Here is a 24,435-nt window from a genome sequence, read left to right on the forward strand (position 1 = left end):
GAAAAGGCAAACTATGAGAAAGTAAAAATACCATGTTTGGAACCAGTAGGGAGAAAAAATGAACAGGTGGAGCACAGGGGATTTTTAGGGCAGTGAATCTATTCTGTATGACACTGTCATGGTGGATACATGGCATTTGCATTTGTCAAACACCATAGAGTGTTTAACACCAACAGGAAACCTCAATGTAAACTACTTTGGTTAATAATAATGCATTAGGCCAGGTGTGGTGGCTGATGTCTGTAATCCCAGCCTTTGTGGAGGCCAAGGTGTTAGGACTGCTTGAGGTAAGGGGTTCGAGACCAACCTGGGCAACATCATGAAACCTCATCTCTACAAAAAATAATTTTAAAAACTAGGTGTGGTGGTGTGTACCTGTGGTTCTAACCAGGCATGGTGGTATATGCCTATGGTCTTAGCCACTTGGGAGGGAGGCTGAGGTGGGGGACTGTTTGAGCCCAGGAATTCAAGATTGCAATGAACCAGATCACAGCACTGCACTCCAGCCTGGGTGAGAGAATAAGACCCTGTCTCTAAGAGTAATCATCATCATCATCATCATCTATCAATATTAGCTCATCAATTTTAATAAAAGTATCAAACTACTGCAAGATGTTAACAATAGAGGAAACTGAGATGGAGAGGGGCATACCGACCCTCCTGGACCCCCGCAGAAACCATCCAACTGACATCGTGATCTGAGAGAGGAATAGAGGATAGGATGGCCTTCATCACACAGGGTCCTCAGGAAAGACCTCAACCACCTGACATTTGAATTATGAGTAAGGTGAGGAAAGAGAGTGCCAGGCAGAGGGACCAGCCACTGCACAGGCAGAAGTGAGCAGGATGGACAGGGAACAGGGAGGTGAAAAGACAGACAAGGCTGGGCAGTGAACATGGAGGCCTTGATCTAGCTTCAGATTTTATTCTGAGTGTGATGGATCTCTGGAAGAGTTGAAGCAAAGGAGAGATGTGATCTGACTTGCCAAGCGAGTTTCAGTCTATCCTTTCAGTAGAGACACTAAATAATCATGAACTTCTTGATTCTGAAATAAGTGTTGATGGAGACAGCTTCCCACATATCCACCCTTTATGAGATAGAAAGCTACCCCCTTTCTGGGCAGATGCAAGGGGGACACTGAGTCTCTGTAAACAAGACTAGTGACCCCTCTGAGTGGACACAGTCCTGTGGGGCTCGCACATATGAAGAGTGAGCTGGGCATTGCTTGAGTGTGGGTCTCCTGCAGGCTGCATGAGCTCTTGTGCATGTAAGGGCTTGCTCTGCAACTCTTTCCACGGAGCAGTGCTTCACGACCTTCCACTCATCTGCTCCATGCACACGGCAGCCCTGGAAGCTATGTGGAGCCAGAGAACAAGCCCAGATCTGCCAGGCATCCCTAATCAGTTGTTACGCTCAGCTCCTCCATCCTCAGTGGCCTCACATGTAAAACAACAGGTAACAATACCAGACTTCAAGGTTGGGGCATTGGAGCTGTCAAAGTTGGCAGAATCAAAATTGGAGTCACTTGTGTTAAAACAAACCAAAAACACCTGACAAACAGAGCCAGGGAAGGCCATGAAGAGAAGGTTCTCATGCTCGTATGCCTCATAACAAAACCCATCACAAAAGACTACAAAAACCACAACCTTGCTCAAAAGTCATTGCAACTTCCCATAAAAAAATACTTCTGTGAGGACACCTGCCCAAGAACTTCCTGTCCAACCTCAACTGGCATCACCATTGTTATTGACCCTTGGAGCCAAAGATAATTATCTAAAAACAGTAGTTTAATCCTCTTCATTTTTCCTTTAAAAATCTTTGTCTTCTTTTATCTCCCTGAACACACACATAGTTCACTGTGGCATTCATATTTTCATTGCAATGCCCTAGTCCCAAATAAATATTTTCTTTTGGAGAGTCTTTTTGTTATTTAGGTTGACAGAGACAGTCAATCTATGGGAATTGTCTCCTGTTGGTCTCCGTGGATGAGAATTATCACTACAATCTAAGTGAGCGACTCCAACCATACAAGAGCCCTAGAAAAGAAGCATTGAGATTTAATACATTTATTCTAGAAGTGCTATTGTGGAATTGTTTTCTGTTGACATTTTTGTTATTGCTTCCTTCATGCACTCATTCATTCAATAAACACTCATTAAGTACTCCCTATGTTCCAGATATGCAGATAGTTTTTAAGCTATGACATTTTGTGTAAAATTAACAAAATAAATGTTTCCAGAACAGAGAAGTGTATTACTATGGAATACAATTTCTGGTGAAGGAAATGAACTTCAAAGGGCAGGGGTATTTGGAGTTAGCCAAGGCAAGGGCGTCCATGGTCCCTGTGTGTGTTTGTGGGTGAGGGTGCTCTGAGTACCTGGCCTGGGCAATGCTGATCCCAAATGCCACCTTTTACCCTACCTAGTACCAATGGGGAGACTTTATCCCTTGACAGGGAACAGGACACTGCTGGTTCAGATCACAGGATCATGCCTACAGCATGCACTAGCCAGCCTCCAAAAATGCTTGGGGGACCCCAATTGGACTTCAGAAAGAAGGTAGTTCTTTCTTCATCAGACATCTCTGCCCTGTGGCCACATCAACAATGAGCATGGGACAAGCAGAAGGTATATGTCCTGTGCCCATGCTTACCACAGCCACTCCACAGACACTGGCTCTTCTAGAGACTCATTACTAGACCATCTGCAAAAAGTTATTACAACTGGGACCTTGAGGAACAAAGAAGAGGCCAACAGGAACTTGGGAGCCAGAGAGGAGCACGGGGTTCTCCCCTTGGGATGCACCTGTCTCTGAGACCCAGCTGCACTCCTCTCCTCTCCTGTGACTTCCTGCCGTTCTCTCTGTATTCTCCAATGCAATCTACTCTGACACTCCCCAGTCCCTCTCTCCAAGACACTTGTGCAAAGGAATCTTCCCTTTGGTGTTCTCAGCAGCGGGATGTGAGGTGTGGGGTGGACAATAGAATATTGAAGTTCTAAATCTGTCTCTCATCTAATGCTATTCCTTTGAGAAGACTAAAAGCTGGGCTCGATTCTCCCATCTAGTAAGAACATTGCAAATGTAGGGATGAAAAGTGTCTAGAGAAGGGTCCAACCTGTCCAAGGGCAATTGTGGCCAGAGACAACCTTGTCCCTTGTCCTCAGCTAAGAAGAGCAGCAGGTGTGACAAGGGTAGTTAATGGAAACTCCCACAATTGCACTGGTGTCTTCTGGAGGTTTGTTTTTTTTGAAATCATTTCCATTTTGAAGGCCCAAGGTAAAACAATTTTCAGGTATTCACATGGGCACATAGAAGTGTGTTTTGTTCCAGCTGCTGTGCTAGGCCGAGCTCAGCAGAATCACCGAGTCACTTCCAATCTACGATTTTCTGCTGATGCTGACAAAGGCAACCCGCAGGGCTGGAGAGGAAACACTGTATTTACTCACACAATTCTCTTCTCCTTCCAAAGGCACCTGACTGCCCCGGAAAGCTAGTGAGAAGATGAGCAGACATGCTCTCATGCTCTTCCAGCCCTTGTGGCCAGGAGCATGGACCGGGGGAATGAGGGAATAAATGGATATCAGTCAGACACCAAGCTATTAATTAAACCTGACTGTTGGCCATCTAGGTGTTGAAACTCCATGTTGATCACGATGGCTAATCAGCCTGCAAAGGGCAGTAACTGCTATGAAGTGCAACCAAGTGACACCTTGTGACCTCTGACATTTCTCCTGAAACAGCCGCACCAGGGAATCTCAGGGATCCTGGCTCCATAGCCACCTGACTGCCAAAAAAGAACTAGGACATTTAGACTTTGCTTTTATTCTTACAACTTTTTGAACTCTCCAGTTAACGAGAAATTTAATAAGGCTTAGCGTCACGCGGTCCTGGGCTCTAGCTTTGTGGTATACCAACTCCTTACTCTGAAACTTGCTACATAAAGGGTCAGAATCAAGAATTTAACCTTGCTTTTGGATATAAGCCATATTTCAGGGCAACCTGAATATGGTTGGTGAAATAATTGGTGAAGGAAATATTCTTATTATAGAAGAACACTAACTAATGAACTTAGCAGGAATGATAGAGAATTATAGAAATCAACAGTTTGTGACACCTAGTGAATTAATCAACTGGACAATGGTTATCAATGGCTAAAAAATCATCAGTGAAAGGTTAATGAGGATGCTTAGCAAGTATGGCTCAGATTAACAACACCTGCCCCCAGTCATCAACTGTGACATCTGTAGAAAGGAAGTGGCTGATATGATGCACTAGGAAGTGCTGCACACCTTGTATAAAGAAAAAATGTTATTAAAAGAGAACACATTGACCTGAATCGAATGATGCCACCCTGATTAGCCTGCCAGTTTATAGAAAATATGAGGGATAGAAGATGTCAAACACAGTCAAATGGAAATAATCAGCTCAATTCAGAATGTGGGAAATTCTACAGAAGAAAAACAACCAAGTATCTTCAACAAGTAGTTGGCATGGGAGAAAGAAGAGGAGAAGAAAGTTGTAAAGGTAAAAAGAGTCTTAATAATTATATTAACCAAGCGTAGTGTGGGAGCCTATTTTATTTTATTTTAACATTTATTCTTGTTTCAGGGATACATGTGTGCAGGTTGGTTCTACAGATAAATTTCATGTTCCGAGGATTTGGAGAACATATTACTTCATCACCCAGGTGATAAGCATAGTACCCAATGGATAGCTTTTCAATCCTCACCCTATCCCACTCTCCACCCTCAAGTAAGCCTCAGTGTCTATTGTTCCCTTCTTTGTGCCCATGTGTACTCAATGTTTAGCTCCTACTTGTAAGTGAGAACATACAGTGTTTGGCTTTCTGTTCCCACATTGGTTCACTTAGGATAATGGCCTCCAGCTCCATCTATGTTGATGTAAAAGACCTGATCTCATTCTATTTTATGGCTGTGTAGTAGTCCATGGTGTATATGTACATTTCCTTTATCCAGACTACCACTGATGGGCCCTTACGTTGATTCCATGTCTTTGCTGTTGTGAATGGTGCTGTGATAAGCATACATTTGCATGTGTTTTTTTAAATTATTATTTTTTGAGATGGAGTCTCACTCTATTGCCCATGCTGGAGTGCAGTTGCATGATCTCAGCTCACTGCAACATCCATCTGCTGGGTTCAATTGATTCTCCCACCTCAGCCTCCTGAGTAGTTGGTATTACAGGCACCTGCCACCATGCCCAGCTTATCTTTGTATTTTTGGTAGAGATGGGGTTTTGCCCTGTTGCCCAGCTTCGTCTCGAACTCCTGGGCTCAAGCAATTCACCTGCCTTGGCCTCCCAAAGTGCTGGGATTACAGGAGTTAGCCCCCGCACCTGGCCAACATGTGTCTTTATGGTAGAACAATGTATATTCTTTTGGGCATATACCAAATAATGGGATTGCTGGGTCAAATGGTAGCTCTGTTTTAAGTTCTTTGAGAAATCACCAAACTGTTTTCCACAGTGGCTGAACTAATTTATATTTCCACCAACAATGCATAAACACTTCATTTTCTCTGCAGCCTCATGAGCATCTGTTATTCTTTGTCTTTTTAGTAATAACCATTCCGACTGATGTGAAATGGTATTTCACTGTGGTTTTGATTTGCATTTCTCTAATGATCAGTGATGTTGAACTTTTTTTCATAAGCTTGTTGGACATGCATATGTCTTTTGAAAAGTGTCTGTTCATGTCCTTTGATATTTTTTAGTGGTGTTTGCTTTTTGCTTGTTAATTTGTTTAAGTTTCTTATAGATTCTAGATATTAGGCCTTTGTCAGGTGCATAGGTTGTAAATATTTTTCTCATTCTGTGGGTTGCCTATTTACTCTGTTGATAGTTTCTTTTGGTATGCAGAAGCTCTTTAGTTTAATTAGGTCCCATTTGTCAATTTTTGTTTTGTTGCTTTTGGCATCTTCATCATAAAATTTTTGCCAGGGCCTATGTCTAGAAAGGCATTTCCTAGGTTTTCCTGAAGGGTTTTCATAATTGTAGTTTTTCATTTAAATATTTAATCCCTCTTGAGTTAATTTTTGCATATGGTCTAAAGAAGGGGTCCAACTTCAGTCTTCTGCATATGGCAAGCCAGTTATCCCAGCACCATTTGTTGAATAGGGACTCCTTTCTGCATTGCTTGTTTTTGTCAATTTTGTTAAAGATCAGATGGCTGTAGGTGTGCAGCTTTACTTGGGAGCTCTATATTCTATTCCATTAGTATGTAACTATTTTTGTACCAGTACCATGTTGTTTTGATTACTGTAGCCTTGTAGTATACTTTGAAGTAGGGTACTATGATGCCTCCAGCTCTGTTCTTTTGGCTTAGGATTGCCTTGGCTATTTGGGCTCTTTTTTGGTTCCATATGAATTTTAGAATAGTTTTTCTATTTTGTGAGGAATGTCCTTGGTAGTTTGATAGAAATAGCTTTGAATGTATGAATTACTTTGAGTAGTATGGTCGTTTTAACAACACTGATTCTTCCTATCCATGAGTATGGAATGTTTTCCCATTTGTTTCTGTCATCTCTCATTTCTTTCAGCAGCGTTTTGTAATTATTGTTGTACAGATCTTTTGCTTCCCTAGTTAGCTGTATTCCTAGGTATTTAATCTTTCTGTAGCTATCGTGAATAAAATTGCATTGATTTGGCACTCAAGTTGGACATTATTGGTGTATGAAAATGTTACTGATTTTTGTACATTGATTTTGTATCCAGAAAATTGGTGATATGGTTTGACTGTGTTCCCACCCAAATCTCATCTTGAATTCCCACGTGTTGTGGGAGGGACCCGGTGGGAGGTAATTGAATCATGAGGGCAGGTCTTTCCCATGCTGTTCTCATGATAGTGAGTAAGTCTCAGGGGATCCGATGGTTATTATAAGAGGGAGTTTTCCTGCACAAGCTCTCTTTTTGCCTACTGCCATTCATGTAAGAGATGACTTGCTGCTCCTTGCCTTTCACCATGATTGTGAAGCCTCCCCAGCCATGGTGAACTGTAGGTCCAATAAACCTCTTTCATTTGCAAATTGCCCAGTCTCGGGTATGTCTTTATCAGCAGCGTGAAAACAGACTAATACACTTGGCTAACGTTGTTCCTCAGATTTAGGAGCTTTAGGGCAGAGACTATGGGGTTTTCTAGGGATAAAATCATATTGTCTGCAGAGATAGTCTGACTTCCTCTCTTCTTCTTTGGATGCCTTTTCTTTCTTTCTCTTGCCTGATTGCTCTGGCTAGGACTTCTAATACAATGTTGAATAGGAATGGTGAAAATGGGCATCCTTGTCTTGTTCTGTTTCTCAAGGGGAATGCCTTCAGCATTTGCCCATTGAGTATGATGTTGACTGTGGGTTTATCATAGATGGCTCTTATTATTTTGAGGTATGTTCCTTCAATGCCTAGTTGTTAGGGTTTTTTTAATAAACATGAAGTGATGCTGAATTGTATCAAAAGCCTTGTCTACATCTATTGAGGTGATTGTGTGATTTTTGTTTTTAGTTCCGTTTATGTGGTGGATCACATTTGTTGATTTGCACATATTGAACCAACCTTGCCATCCCAGAGATAAAACCTACTTGATTGTAATGGATTAGCATTTTGATGTGCTGCTGGTTTCAGTTTGATAGTATTTTGTTGAGGATTTTTGCATCAACTTTTATCAAGGATAATGGCCTGAAATTTTCTTTTTCTGTTGCATCACTGCCAGGTTTTGTTATCAGGATGATCCTGGCCTTATAGAATGAGTTAGGAAGGAGTCCCTCCTCCTCAATTTTTGGAATAGTTTCAGTAAGAATGGTACCTGCTCTTCTTTATGCTTCTGGTAGAATTTGGCTGTGAATCTATCTGGCCCTGGGCTTTTTCTGGTTGGTAGGCTTTTCATTACTGATTCAGTTTCTAAACTCATTAGTGGTTTATTCTGAGTTTCTTCCTTATTCAGTTTTGGGAGGGTGTATGTGTCCAGAAATTTATCCATCTCTATTAGATTATCTAGTTTGTATGCGTAGAGGTGTTCATAATAGTCTCTGATGGCTTTTTGTATTTCTGTGGAGTTGGTGGTAATGTCCCCTTTGTCATTTCTGATTGTGTTTATTTGAATCATCTCTCTTTCTTACTTTATTATTAGTCCAGCTGGCAGTATATCAAATTATTTATTCTTTCAAATAAAGGACTTCTGGTTTTATTGATCTTTTATATGGTTTTTTGCTTCTGAATTTCATTCAGTTCTGTTCTGATTTTGGTTATTTCTGTCTTCCGCTGGCTTTGGGCTTGTTTTTATAATTCCTCAAGGTATGATGTTAGGTTGTTAATTTGAGATCTTTCTAACATTTTCATGTAGACATTTAGTGCTATATGCTTAATTCTTACTAATGCTTTAGCTGTGTCCCAGAGATTCTGGTATATTGTATCTTCTGTTCTCATAGTTTCAAAGAATGTCTTTATTTCTGCCTTAATTTCATTGCTTACCCAAAAGTCATTCAGAATCAGGTGGTTTCGTTTCTCTGTAATTCTATGGTTTTGAGCAATCTTCTTGGTATTGATTTCAATTTTTATTGTGCTGTGGTCTAAGAGTGTGATTGGTGTGATTTCAGTTTTTTAATTTGCTAAGAATTGTTTTATGGCCAATTGTGGGGTCAATTTGAGGGTATGTGCCATGTGCAGATGAGAATGTACATTCTGTTGTTTTGGGGTGGAGAATTCTGTGGATGCCTGTTAGGCCCATTTGGTAAAGTACTGAGTTCAGGTCCTGAAAATTTTTGTTAGTTTTCTGACTTGATGATCTGTCCAATACTGTCAATGGGATATTCTATTCTCCAACTGTTATTGTATAATTATCTAAGTCTCTTTGTAGGTCTCTAAGAACTTGTTTTATGAATCTGGATGCCCCTGTGTTGGGTGCATATATATTTAAGACAGTTAAATTGTCTTATTGAATCAAACCCTTTGCCATTTTGTAATGCCCTTCTTCATCTTTTTTGATCATTGTCAGTTGAAAGTCTGTTTTGTCTGAAATTAGAAGGCTGCACTCCAGCCTGGGCAACAAAGTGAGACTCTGTCAAAAAAAAAAAAAAAAAAAGCAACCCCTGATATTTTTGGTTTCCATTTACTTCACAGATTTTTCTCCATCACTTTACTTTGAGCTTGTATATGTTCGTGCCTGTGTGATGGGTAACTTGAAGACAGCATACAGCTAAGTCTTACTTTATCCAAGTTGCCACTCTCTGTCTTTTGATCAGGCCACTTAGCCCATTCTCATTCAAAGTTAACATAAATATTTGTGTATTTAATTCTATTATCATATTGTTAGCTCATTATTATGTAGAATTGATTGTGTAGTTGCTTTATAGGGTCAGCGGTCTATTTACTTAAGTGTGTTTTTGTGATGGCTGGTAAAAGTCTTTTTATCCTAGCCCTCCTTTAAGGACCTCTTATAAGGCAATTCTGGTGATAATGAGTTCCCTTAGCATTTGCTTGTCTGAAAAGGATCTTATTTCTGCTTCATATATGAAGCTCAGTTTGGCTGGATATGAAATTCTTGGTTGGAATTTCCTTTCTTTAAGAATGCTGAATATAGGCCCCAAATCTCTTCTGGCTTAGAAGGTTTCTGCTGAAAGGTCCACTGTTATATTAAAGGAGTTCCCTTTCTAGATGACCTGTCCCTTCTTCCTAGTTGCTTTTAATATTTTCTCTTTCATGTCGACCTCAGAGAAGCTGATGATGACTATGCATCTTAGAAATGGTTGTTTCGTACAGTATTTCACAGGGGTTCTCTGCATTTCCTGAATTTAAATGTTGGCCTGTCTAGTGAGATTGGGAAATTTTCATGGACCATATCCTCAAATATGTTTTTCAAGTTGCATGTTTTCCCTCCTTCTCTTTCAGGGATGCCAATGAGTTATAGAGTTCGTCTCTTTACGTAATCCCATATTTCTCAGAGGTTTTATTTGTTTTTAAAAATATTTTCTTCTTTATTTTTGCCTGACTGAGATAGTTCTGAGAATCAGTCTTCAGGTTCTGAAATTCTTTCCTCAGCTTGTCCTTGTCTCACATCCCTGTTGCCTCTTCCTTCTATTCTTCTGTTAATAGTTGCAACAGTATTATGAAATTCTTGCAGTGTGTTTTCCAGCTCTATCAGATCAGTTTGGTTCTTCTTAATGGCCATTTTGTCTTTCAGTTCCTGTATTACTTTATGGTAATCCTTAGATTCCTTGAATTGAGTTTTGACTTTCTTCTGAAACTCAATGGTCTTTGTTCCCATTCATATTCTAAATTCTGTGTCTGTTATTTCAGCTATCCCAGCCTGGTTAAGGAGGATCACTGGGGAACTAGTGCAGTTATTTGGAAGAAAGAAGACACTCTGGTTTTTGAGTTGCCAGAGTTCTTGCAGTGGTCCTTTCTCATCTGTGTGGGCTAATGTTCCTTTAACTATAGTGGGATTTGAGTATAATGAGTTGTCTTCATTTCTGGATGTTTTCAGAGGGCTAAGTATTTGTGCAGGGTCTTTATTTGTAGCTGAATTCTTATTGTTCCTTTCACAGCAGTGGAGGGGGGATACAGCAAAGTATTTTTGGTGTTGAAGTTTAGGCTGTGATACAGGAGGTGGGGCTTAAGTGCAATGACCGGTAGTCTCTTAGCCAAGTGGCTCCTCTGTATTTCCTCCTGATTGCAGCTGTGGTCCCTCACAGTGCTCTGAAGGTGTGGGCTCCTCTTCCATTCAAATGCTGGATGCAGATCTTGGCTTGGCACTACTGGGCTGCACCCCATAGTCCTGGAACTAGCTCAGGCTTTATGGTCCCTCCCAAATGTGAGGGTAGCAGGAGCAGAGACCTTTTCAGTGGTGATGTCAGAGGGCCTTTCGCTTGTCTCTCAGGGCTGCCCCCCAGCGAAACACAAAGCAGCTCTCAATCAGAGCAATCAGCCTGGGGTGGGGCGGCTGTGTTGTGGGCCCAAGCTAGGTAGCCCTGCCTAATGATGAGCAAGGTGATGGGGGGGCTCGTGAAGAAGACAGACTGGGTTCTATTTTAGATCTTAATTGTTAAGAAAACAATTTTAAAACTCCAAAAAGACAATCAGAAGAAAGAAAACCTGAGTTGAGTATTAGATGCTATTAAACAATTATACAGGAAAGTTGGTAATTTTATTGTTTGTGATAATATTGTTTGTGTCTTTTTAGAGTTCACACATATAAAAGTTACATATGGAAATATACACAGGTAAAGTAATACGTCATATTGAATTTGCTTAAAATATTTCTCTGCCAAAAAAAAAAGGAAACGGCAGAGGGTGATGGACGAAAGAAGAAGGAAGAATGGAGAATGGCAAGGTGTTAATAATTGATGAAGATGGGTGATAAGGGCTAAATTTGAGTTTAAAAATGTTTATAAGATTTAGTTAAAATAGCCATTGCAACTTAATTATTAGCTATGTGATATTGGACATGTTTTAAATTTTCTGAGTTCTGATTTTCTCATTAATGAAACAGGAATAAAAATGTTTTTCCTTCCATGATCACTTTGAAGATTAATTAGTGTAATAGGCCTGAATAATGCCAGGCCCCTACTAAGTACTTAATAATACAAAAATCCCTTGTAGATATCATGGAATATCCTTAACACTTTGCTTAAACCAGTCCTTCTAAGTGAGCAGATTCCAGCTCAGTAAAGCTGCAGACAGTGTTCCTTTTGAATCCAGATTTAAACATGCCTTTTCCTATAGATGTTTCTTGAGGACATGGATTCTGTCTCATTCTCGCCTGAATTCCTATATAACAGGGTGCTGGCTGTGTAGTGAGGCTGTGTTTGACAGCTGGCTGACTGAATGAATGAGCGAATGAATGATGCCTGATAATTCAGCCCACTTAAAGCATGGTCAACATGCAAGTGAATGAAAATATGGCATAAACTACTAGAGGAGGGATGAGAGGGAAGATAGAGTTGGTGATAAGACTGTATGAATTAAAATGGGCAATGGAGAAGAAGAAAGGCTCAACTGTAAACCTTTCATCAGGAGCCAGGCAATCAGTGGGAAGAGGCATGTGAGACAAGGACAGAGAAAGAGTGGTCAGGAGACTTTGGAAAAGTACAAACAGAGGGAGAGAGCACAAGAGCACAAATGCAATCCTGCTTAGAGCCAGTTAAACACCTTCTCAACAGTCCTGAGAGCAACAGAGCATGCATTCAGATGGAGACTTCACAGACTACAGACCAAGAAGTAGTTAGACCTTTGTTCAAGAATGAACAATTCCCTTAAAAGTTTACCTAAAAGTTTTGCAAAATTTATTTTTAGGTATTTACATCTCATAAAACAAGAACCACATCTTTAAATAAAAATATGATAAACTATGTCTAAGTGAAGCTTTGAAATGAAATAGAAGAGCTTAGTAGAAAGGAATAAAGGTTATATTTGGGGAGGGAATATTTAGAATTAGTCAGAAAAATGCAAAGATGTATGGGATGTGAGAAGATCCATTCAGTACATCACTTAGGGTTTGAAGAACTAGAACCAGCACAACAGGGATTGTTAATGCAAGAGCTCAGCAAAAGAATCTCATTTTGCTCCAAGCCAAAAATAGATACTTCAAGTTGAGTTCCATTAAAGGAAAATGGCAATGTAACAGAAAATGTGTTATGTACAACATATCTCATTATAGAGAAGAGAACATCCTTTTGGAAAGTACTATCAAAATCAGAAATGATGTGATCAGAAATTAAAGGAATTGGAAAGTAATCTGCTGTATGTTTCAATTTTTGAAACACTGTTTGAAGGGGTTCTTATTGATAAATAATAGATTAATAATAAAGTCAAGTTAAAGGCATCGGTTTATCTTCAATAACAGGGAAGTCATTTGTAACCCAGTAAATGCCCCTGTGCCTCAAAAAGTATGCCAGAGTATAGATAGGAATGAATGAGGCTATTTTTCTTTGCATATCATGTCAAAAACAGTGTGATAAATGGGGATGCAATTTTGAACTGTCTGAGGCTTTCAGAAGTTGGAAGCCTTTTAAGAGATCTGATTAATTTAACATGTCAAACCTAACGGTGAATGAGTTCAATTTCTCCAAAGAGCAATTAGTCAACAGAATAAATTAACATGAGATATTGTCAAATGCAAAAACTGTGCTCATTGCCAAAGATAAAACACTTTCACTGCTATTATGGAACTTGCTTCTTTGTTCTACGTAGGGCTTCTGTGACATAATTCCCTCACTGACCCCAATGCTTGGAATGAGCTGCCGTCATTTCTCATCTGGACCATTGCAAAAGCCTCCTAGTTTGTCTCTCCTTAGCCACACTTACCCACCTCCTATCTGCCCTTTGTATACTATCCACATGATAATTGAAAATCACAAAACTTTTTTTGAGAATGTCTCAATAACATTCAATTGTGTTTGGAATAGACAAAAGAGTATCTTGCAAAGCCTGAGTCCCTAAATACCCCTCAATTCCAGTCACCTTCCCTGACCCCATATCACTTTCCCATATTCTTTGGCCTTCTTTCATTTCTTTGCACTTGACTTGCTATCTCTGAGTCTTCTCACATCCTGTTCCCTCTTTCCGAAACACTCTTTCCCCTCCCCAGTGTCTCACATACTCAACTCCTTCTCATTCTTTAGGCTTCAGGACAGATCTCAGAGCTACTTACTTGGGAGAAACTTCCTGATGTTCTGACGAGGCCATGATTCTCTATAGTGTATTCCCACTGCCTTCTGGGCTCTGGTGTAGCACCTGTCACAGTCCCCACATTCTCATTATAAACCTTTAAGCCCTTTCATTCATGCTTTCAAAGCCACCCACTAACCAAATGCTCCTTCCAACACTGCCATGACTCTTCGTGTTGTCAAATGCAGTGGTCCCTTCTCTGTCACTTGACATCTCATCAACATTTGACACAACTGAAAACTTTCTTCTTCTAAAACACTCATTCCTCCTGGAATTAAGGACATCGCAACCACCCAGTCTTCTTTCTACCACATTAGTCACCAGTTCTCAGTATTCGCTTTTATCTTCTCCTCCTCAGCTAGATCCCTTTATCTTGGAGCACATTGAGCTGAAAACTGGGCTCTCTGTGATCTCAGCCAGTCCTATGGTTTTAAGTACCACCTTCATTAAAATGGCACCCATATTTATGCATCCAGACTCAGACATCATTACTGAGCTCCTTATTAGTCTATTCAACTATGTACTTGACATCTCCTCTTGGAAGCAATAGTCATCTCAAATTTACTCAATCAAAATAAAATTCTTGATGACCTGCGCAGGAACATGCATAAGCCCACCCCAATCTTTGACATCTCAGCAAATGGTTCTACCATCCATCCATGTGCTCAAGCCAACACCTAGGTGTCACCATTGATTAATCACTGCTTTCTTCCTAAACTCCTGATTCTCAATTCATCATGATGCTCTATTGGTTCTTCCTTGAAAAGATGTCCTATATCTGGCCATTTCTCTACAACTTTATGGCAGCCACTATGCTTCCCATTGCATTTAGGATAAAACCCAAACTCCTCAACAAAGCCCACAAAGCCCCATATATCTACCCTTCTGACCTCATCTTCTTGTCTCTCTCGTTTCCTAAGCTCCAGGCACATCAGCTGAGAGGGAAGCCATGAGCTAAATGCTATCAGGAGGATCAAGGAGAAAAAAATAGGGAGAATCAGTGGAAACTGAAATTAAATCCCTATCTTTCTTGGCAGAAATTCAGTATAACTAAACTGAAAACTAAAACTGAAAAGTCAAGAAGTAACATTAGTCTGTTATTTAGAAATTTGAAGGAAAATGTTAAAATAATATATAAAAAGTATTCTAAATGATTGTTTATGAAGCAAGAATTAAGCATGGTAATGGTGAGAATTTATGAAGTATGAAAATTCCTATATTTGTTATAAATCTCAAATACAATTTAACTTTTAAAGAATATATATTACATTGAGAAAAATAAAATTTGGGAAAAAACGTATTGAGGAAAAAGCAGTAAAATCTTGTGAAGAGACAGACAAACAGGGAGAAAAGCCAGAAGACCTATAGAATGTTCTATAACTTTCAAACACAAAAGAGAAAATAACCAAGAACATCTTTTATATTTGATTGAGGAGAGTTAACTTTTGGGGAAAGGATAAGCTGTGCATGCACCACTCTTAGTTGCCTCAGCAACCGGACTCCCTAGTAATGATAACGATTTTACGATGTAAAAAGTTACATGCAAATTAAGTAAATGGTAATTAGGGGCAAAGTAACACATGGCACTGACAGGCTGCACTTTGGTAGAAGGGCTAGGACAAGGTTGTTCCAAGTCAATGGATGAGATAATGAAAAGAAGAACTAAGGACGTAAATTGAGTCTGCTCTCCTGCAACTTCACTGGATGTTGCAAGCACACTGTGCCTCTCTCAAATTTTGATAAAGCCAGTGTGGGTCATAAATAAACATTTTACGCCTCCATACTGCTTCATCTGTATGACTATAGCTCCTACTCTACTTTGAGAACCCTTTGAAGAAGACAGGTGACGGTAAACTTTGAATAAGTAAGGCAGGTGGAAGGAGAATGTCAGAAATTTGAGAAGAAAGCAGGGAGTAATCAATGCTGACACCTAGGTGTTGGCTTGAACACATGGATGGGTGGTAAAACCATTTGTTGAGACGCCAAAGATTGGAGTGGGTTTACGCATGTTCCTGTGCAGTTCATCACACTTGCCCTCGACAGATCCTGTCGCTTAATAGTCGATCAACAAATATTTGTTGAACAAACAAATGAATGAACAAAAACTCTACAAAAGATGTGGCAGAGCCAGGAGCTGCCCCCTCAGATGGAGTATAAAGGCTCTCAAAAGGAATTGCTTCCCCTGAGCTTGGATGTGCTCACTAAGGTCTTGAGTCTGTGTTGATGGCGGGGCTCACCTGGGCTTATTGACATTGATACCTGATAGAGCCTCTCAAAGTGTGAGGGAGCTATAATTCTCCCTGTGGAAAACCAAAACTTAAACTAGACCACTTCTGTAATACATAAACATGTAAGTATATGCAGATCATGGATGCATTTACCACTCTCACATACAAGCAACCTTTGCCCTGCCTGTGGGTGAAGCAGCAGATTACCTATGGTATAATTCGAAGGGCACAAAATGGCCCACCAGCACAAAAGTGCCTCCCTTTCTAACCAGCCATAAATCTGAGACATCTTCATTATACTTGTCACTTCAATTAATATTAATTTTAGAAAGTCCCTCTTAAAATTCAAACACGTTATGTAAAAAGGAAACATTGATATAGGCAGTGAGGGTGGTATGGAAGAAAGGAGATCTCATGAGTATGAAATCCGTGGATCCACCACTAACTAGCTGAGTTATCTTATAAAAGTTAGCTAACCTCACCAAATCTCCATTTATTAAACTGTAGCATATAGAAAAACCCAACTTCATAGTATTATTATAAGGATAATAGAGTATTTGGTAAACTGTAAGCCTACAATTTAGTTGCTATTACATCTTGGGGTTTTGGGGTTATAAGATAAGCTGGCAGACATCAGAGCCTTGAGATATGGAATATGAAATAAGAAATTGTATGGATAGGAAGGATGAGCTGCTGAGAGAAAGAGCAAAGAAAAATAAATTATAGAGACACTTTACCCATTTTCTTCACTTCGTGGCACATATGCTCAAACAGGGCCCTGCCCTTGGTTCTTACTGACTCCAACCACATAACTGCACCTGAGTCCTCAGTGAACACAACGTTCTTTTCAAACTGTGGGTGATGACCCTTTAGTGAATTGTCATCAATTTAATAAGGCATGGCCAGCACTTTAATAAATGAAATAGAATTGAAGAGATGAAGGAAAAAAACATCAAAGCACATTGTTTATAGCAAGGGTACATACTATCTTGGGAAGATTTTGTCTTTGCTTGCAGTGATATTTGAGTGTGTACACGTGGGTGCTGGATCACAATGTAAAACATATTCCTTATTACTCGTCACAATGAAAAGAATTTAAAACCTTCTGCCATATGCCATACGCATGCTAAGATACTTTCAGTTTCCTAAATATGCAATACTCTTTCGTATCTCCGGGCCTGTGCAGATGCTCTTCCCTCTAATGGAAGGTCCTTTTGCCCACCCTAGCCCAAATGGGGTCTCTTCTCAACAATATACAGCGAAAGCTTAGTGACCTGCTGTGTGCCTCCACATCCTCACCCAGATATTCTCCTTTGTTCTTTCCATGCCAAAGACTGCGCTCTGTCTGTACCTTGGTCACATTCGTTGTATTTAGATTAAATCAATTGTGTCATATTTTATTTGAAGTTCATTGAACACTGCTTGTCTGCCTACTAAATTCTTAGCTTTTTGAGGGCAGAAATTCTATCTCGCTTTCCCTCCTCTTTTTACTCCAAGAACACGTGTATTGTAGGTGTGTTGGAAATGTGTGCTAAACCAACGCATAAAAGATAAGCTGGAAAATAGAAAAGCCATTTTTTATCTGTTGAAAAGTGCTTCCTAAGCAGCCATCCAACTCTCACAAGTGGGATTTATTCAGTTATCACACAAGGCGGGACAGAAAGCCCCCACCGAGATGACTCCGCAAGTCCACATTCATCTGCCACTGAGGAAACTCTGGACTTGCTCGTGAATGATTATTTGCCGAGCATAGACACCGTTTTGATATGAAGACACCTTCAAATCTTAAATAAATACAAAGATGCTTTAACAAAAAAAAAAAAAACAAAAAACAAAAAACAAGAGATGGTCCATGAGGCCAATATCCTTGACTCAAAATGTCAGCAAACGTTGTCCCTTTAAAAGGTAATAATATGTTTCTATAAGACATGAAACACTTTAAATCAATATATATTGTATTAAAGCCTTGCTTTTGGTGGATAGGTTTTTTTTTTTAATAAAACATCCAAAGATGAAGAAAAGTATTGTTTCAGCCCCCTGAATCCCTGGGGAGATACAAGCCTTTATATTCTGCTGACATGGGCACAGGAAAGAGCCAGGGACAGGGAAATGAAGTGAAGCCACTGTTTTCCCATCAGACTGGGTATTCTGACTGGCTTCTCTGGGGGCAGCAGCTGGCACAAAGGCCCCAGCCCCTCTAGGATGGCATAGCTTTGAAATAAGATGCAACAAGGAGGCAGAATCAACTATTTCTGTGAAAGCCCATTCCTCGTTTCGTCACAGGGAAGTTTATTCAATAAGTCCAAATTTGGCTGTAAGTTCTCTTTCATTAGCACAGGAGCTAGAATGAACTTCCTAGAGTTATTCAAATCTGGGCAGTGGACTGTTCCAGGCTCAGCTCGTCTCAAACTTGAATGGGCAGTTGAATCTTTTGGGGATCTTCCTAAAATGCACATTTCTGATTCAAGATATTTGAGTGCCTGCATTTCTCACAAGCTCCCAAGTGGCTCTGGTGTTCTGGTCCCTGGAGTCTGATGCCAAGTCTTCATCAACTCACTCTTTCCTACACAGTGAAAGAGCAGATAACCAAGGAGTAAGGAACCCATGCAATTTGATTGTTTATACAAGGTACTGTCAGCAATAGTCCTCATTTAAAATAAAAATAACTTAAAATACTTTTTTTTAAAAAAAGAGAGACAGCAGACCTACATCTAGGTCCTGTTGTGTGACATTCAAAGTGAATGATGCTGTTTTGTCTAATCCCAGCATAACACTAGTTATGACTCTCATTTCATCAAATAGCAAACTAAGACTCGTATATTAACGTTTTCAAAGTCATCTAGGCAATAAGTAGCCAAGGTGGGATTTGAAATCAGTTGTCTCTGACTCCAAAGTTTATAGGCTTTCTGTTATTTTGGCTTCTTGGATTATTAGTTAATAATACCTTCAGTTAGGGCTGGGAGTGATGGCTCACTTCTGTAACCCCAACACTTTGGGAGGCCGAGGTGGGCAAATCACCTGAGGTCAGGAGTTCGAGACCAGCTTGACCATCACGGCGAAACCTCATCTCTACTAAAAATATAAAAATTAGCCAGGCGTGGTGGGAGGGCCTGTAATCCCAGCTACTTGGGAGGCTGAGGCAGGAGAATCACTTGAACCTTGGAGGCAGAGGTTGCAGTGAGCCGAGATCGTGCCATTGCACTCCAGCCTGGGCAACAAGAATGAAACTCCATCTCAAAAAACAAAAAAAAAAAACAAAAAACAACAACAACAACAACAACAAAAAACCTTTCATTTAAACTCAGTTTAATAGGTATGTGCATACATATATAAAGAGAGAGAAATATAGATCGTGTGTGTGTGCGGTGTTTGTGCACAAAGAACAAGGAAGAGAGGACACAGCGATGAAGAGGACCCATTCAAGCCCTCCAGGATCGCACAGTCCCCTAGAAAGTGAGGTTCAGGAAAAGATCACTCTACCGCAACGAGCCTAGCGCTACAGTGGAGGCACTGGCTGAGAGGCACGCTTAGCACAGAATGCAGCTCTTGCAACAGTTGCTACCTCAGCTGCTTTTGAAGAGTGAAGAGGAATTTATTTGCTGAAGGAAGATAGATGCATTGCCAGGTGGATCACTGCATCTCCAGGAGACTGCTGGAGAAAAGTCATAGAATCGTGACATAAATTGTATGTTTTTTAAGGAGAATGTTTGGTTAATGACCATGGAGGATTCCTTCACTTACTAGTTCCAAAGTTAATTAATAAGTTTTGTTTGTTTGTTTGTTTGTTTGTTTGTTTTGAGACGGAGTCTGGCTCTGTCGCCCAGGCTGGAGTGCAGTGGCCGGATCTCAGCTCACTGCAAGCTCCGCCTCCCGGGTTCACGCCATTCTCCTGCCTCAGCCTCCAGAGTAGCTGGGACTACAGGCGCCCGCCATCTCTCCCGGCTAGTTTTTTTGTATTTTTTAGTAGAGATGGGGTTTCACCGTGTTAGCCAGGATGGTCTCGATCTCCTGACCTCGTGATCCACCCGTCTCGGCCTCCCAAAGTGCTGGGATTACAGGCTTGAGCCACCGCACCCAGCCATAAGTTATTATTTTTAAAGGTTCTGAGTGATAAGAGACTGACACATTAATTACATGAGTTTTTTTTGTTTTTTTTCTTTTTCACAAAATTTCTTCATTTGTCTATCCAGGATACCACAGATAAAAGTCATTTTTTACCCATAGTAATTTCTTAGCCTCCAGCTAATAAGGCAAACAAAAAGAAATTAATCTACACTCCAGCTCTATGGGTTTAACCCAGTCGCTGCCTCCCCTGCTAAGCCTGAGATGATCAACTGTGATGACAACAAATGATACCTTTATCTTTCTTTCTTTTCCGGACTCTGAGAGATGGGCTGCTTTTACCAGAGTGCTGTTGGCAAAGTAGGAAGCACACAGCATCCAAATGACACCACACAAGCTAAAAAACCTGGACAATATCAAGCTAATGGCTATAACTTAAATAATAAAAATAAATAGGCAGATTCTAGCTATGGTTTACTGAGTCAAGTGAAGAAAATTCTTCAAATGAAAAATTGTCAAAAAACCTCACTGCCCGAGGCCCTCTGGCACATTTGTGTAAGAGACTGATGCTCTGTTCTGCGACCCAGCAAGGACACCCTGGGCTGAAGGCCTTCCTCTAGCCATCATATTCTTTTTCTTTTTACCTTAACATTCTTTTCTTTTTTTTTTTTTTTTATGAAAGAGTGGATTGTATTTATATATTTTTTTTTAATTTACTTTTTTTATTTCAATAGGGTTTTGGGGAACAGGTGGTGTTTGGTTACATGAATAAGTTCTTTGTTTCTGAGATTTTGCTGCACCCATTACCCAAGCAATGTACACTGCACTCAATGTGTAGTCTTCTATCCCTCGCCACCCACATCCTGAGCCAAGACTATAGAAGCCCCTCCCACCACTCGCTAGCTCAGGTCTTCCGTCTCTACAAATAGTTAAATTCTAGGAAGGCTAATGTTCGCAAATTGTAGAAGTCAATCAAGTCTAAATCACTCCTGGTCAGAATGCAAATGGTAGGCCCCTCTAGACATTTATCTTCTTGCCTTGTTCATATTTACATAATGCTTCAAATATTCTGGGATATTCGATTATCCTTATGGAAATGAAAATAAAATTGGATCCCTTAACTAGTCTATAGGCAATAATCTATCACAGCCAGATCAAAGACTTAAAAAAATCAAAATTTGAAAACAGTTGGTAGAAAACAGTGAGGAATATTTTATGACCTTACAAAAAACCACGAGGAAATAATTTCTTAGTAAGACGTGACAAGGCCAAACTTAAAGAAAGCAATGAATATAGTCAACCACATACAAATCTTAAAACTTCTCTCTATCAAAAGAAACCATTTGAGAAGTGTGAAAAAAATTGTAAGAAAATGGGAAGACAATATTTGGAATTCATATAGCCCGCCAAAGTATTTGTTTCTAAGATGTGTAAGGCAATCTACAATTCAATGAGAAAGACATGGACAGGGATGTTCACAGCAAGGCTGCTTGTAATTACAAGTGTCTGGAAAAAGCCCAAATGCACACCAAGAGGAAAATGGATAAATAAACTGAGATCTGTTCAGCCATTTTAACACAAAACAACAGCTTGAAGTACTGAATTGAATGAGAGAGATAATCTGTAAACATGGATGAATATCATAAATATAATGCTGACTTTTTTAAAAAAGCAAAGTTGCAAAGGATGTATACATTAGAATCTGCTTATATAATATTTAGAAATGGGAACGATGCCATAAGTGTAGTAAACATAAAGACATTCATGGGAATGATAAACTTCCCAAAATTATGTAAAATTATGCAAAATTCCCCCAGGAAAGCAAAATTATGATATTATCCTCTGGATAGAGAGAAGGGTGCTGATTGCGGAAGAGAATGCCAAAGACTTCAAATATTTTGGCACTATTGCATTCTTTAAGCCAAATTTTATGTTTATAAATATTTATTTTATTATTCAGTATAACCTTTAATATGTTGAGAAAGCTTCACAACAAATATATTTTTTAAAGGAGTAAAAAATGAAATGGAAGGTTGATATGACCCTCAAGAAGAACACCACAACAAAATAAAGCAGAAAGTTCAAAGAGAGGCAGGACGCGGTGGTTCACACCTATAATCCCAGCACTTTGGGAGGCCAAGGCGGGCAGATCATGAGGTCAAGAGATCGAGACCATCCTGGCCAACATGGTGAAACCCCATCTCTACTAAAACTACAAAAATTAACTGGGCGTGGTGGCGTGCACCTGTAGTCCCAGCTACTTGGGAGGCTGAGGCAGGAGAATCACTTGAACCCGGGAGGCGGAAGTTGCAGTGACCCAAGATTATGCCACCGCCCTACGGCCTGGGGACAGAGTGAGATTCCATCTCAAAAAAAAAAAAGAAAGAAAGAAAGAAAAAAAAGAAAGCTAAGAGAGAGGCAGGGAGAAAAGGGAGAGAAAGAGAGAGAAAGGTGAGGTACACATATTCTAATAACTCTTTAGTAATAGCTCCCAAAGTAGAAAATAAAAGGGAAAAATACACACAAACCAGTAATAGGAGAAACTTCTTAGAATTTAAAAAAGACATGAAACTTTGGATAGGGCCCAAATGATGCCAATTGAAGACCCATACAAATATGTCATGATGAACTCCAAAGAAAAGGAGAACACTGGAAAACTTCCAGAGAGACAAAAGAGTACTTAAAAGGAAAGATAACTAAATTGATATGACTCCCGGTTGACAGCATTAAATACAGAAATACAATAAAATACTTTATTCAAGGATCTGAGGAAAACATTTTTATCAAGGATTTTTCATTCAAGCTATCCAATATTCAAGAGTGAGGGGAAGATAAAACATATTTAGAATTAAGGAAGACAACAAGGTCACTTTTCACAGATTATCCTAGAAGAACTATCAAAGGATACACTCTGACAAAATAAAAACAAAGTGCATTCAAGAGTAAATAGATGTGAAACTGATTAATAGAAAAACTAAGCATTAAAACTTATCACAAAGTCTAAGAAGGAACAAAAATAAAAACAGTGATGATATAAGTAAAATTCTACATTATATAAAGAAGGGCAGCAAGGTGGAGGGAAAAAAGAAATAAAACAAGGTGTGATTCTCGCTTATTCTATGCAAGTATATAGCTTCTTATTAATGCTAGAAATTAATTTAAAATAAATATATATAAATACTTCACATATCCTTTAAGAGAAATCACTGAAAGAATAGATACTCTTTCAAATCTATTTTCAGATCTATTTCTCAAGAAGGTTGACCTTATGTTTGCTTCTAAGAGTCTTGTGGTTTTAGCTCTCATACTTAGGTTGTTTATCCAATTTTTTTTTTTTTTTTTTTTTTTTTTTGAGAGGGAGTCTCGCTCTGTTGCCCAGGCTGGAGTGCAGTGGCGCGATCTCGGCTCACTGCAAGCTCCGCCTCCCGGGTTCACGCCATTCTCCTGCCTCAGCCTCCCGAGTAGCTGGAACTACAGGCGCCCGCCACCACGCCCAGATAATTTTTTGTATTTTTAGTGGAGACAGGGTTTCACCGTGTTAGCCAGTATGGTCTCTATCTCCTGACCTCATGATCCGCCCATCTCGGCCTCCCAAAGTGCTGGGATTACAGGCGTGAGCCACCACGCCCGGCCTGTTTATCCATTTTTGAGTTAATTTTTATTTATGGTGTGATGTAAGCATCCAATTTAAGAAGCATCCAATTTTCTTCCTTTGCATGTTGTAATTCAGTTGTTTGGTAATCCTTTCTCCATTCCGCAGACTTTGCACACTTGTCAGAAATCATTTGGCTGTAGGTATTTGGGTTTATTTCTGGACTCTAAATTCTGTTCCATTGGTTTTGGTGTCATATCTAAGAAGTAATTCTACAAAAGGCAAGAAAAGAAATAAAATGCATTTAATAGAAACTTCTAAATAAAAAGACAAAATTTGTACCAATATATTTTACATCACCATAAATGTAAATTGAAAAGATATGACACCAGAAGTATGAGCAACAAAAAGATAACTAGATTAAATTGGACTTCATCAGAAATTAAAAACTTTTGTGCATCAATGGACAATACCAAGAAAGCCAAAGAAATCTACAGAATGGAAGAAAATGTTTACAAACTATATATCTGACAAAGGTTTAGAATATATAAAGAACTCCTACAACTCGACAAGAAAAAGACAAACAATGTAATTTGATTTTTTAAATTTTTTACTGATACAGTTGTACATATTTTGGGAGTACATGTGATATTTTGACAAATACATATAATATGTAATTATCAAACCAGAATAATCAGTATATTTATCCTCTCAAACATTTATTTTTTCTTTGTGCTGAGAACATCACAAATCTCTTCTATTTTGAAATATATAATAAATTATTGTTAATTATAATTTCCCTACTGTACTATCGAATACTGGAATGAATCCCTTCTATCTAACTGTATTTTTGTACCCCTTAACCCAGTAGTTTCCAACCT

This window comes from Macaca mulatta, chromosome 12 (genome assembly GCF_049350105.2).
Source record: "Macaca mulatta isolate MMU2019108-1 chromosome 12, T2T-MMU8v2.0, whole genome shotgun sequence".
NCBI classification, from domain to species: domain Eukaryota; kingdom Metazoa; phylum Chordata; class Mammalia; order Primates; family Cercopithecidae; genus Macaca; species Macaca mulatta.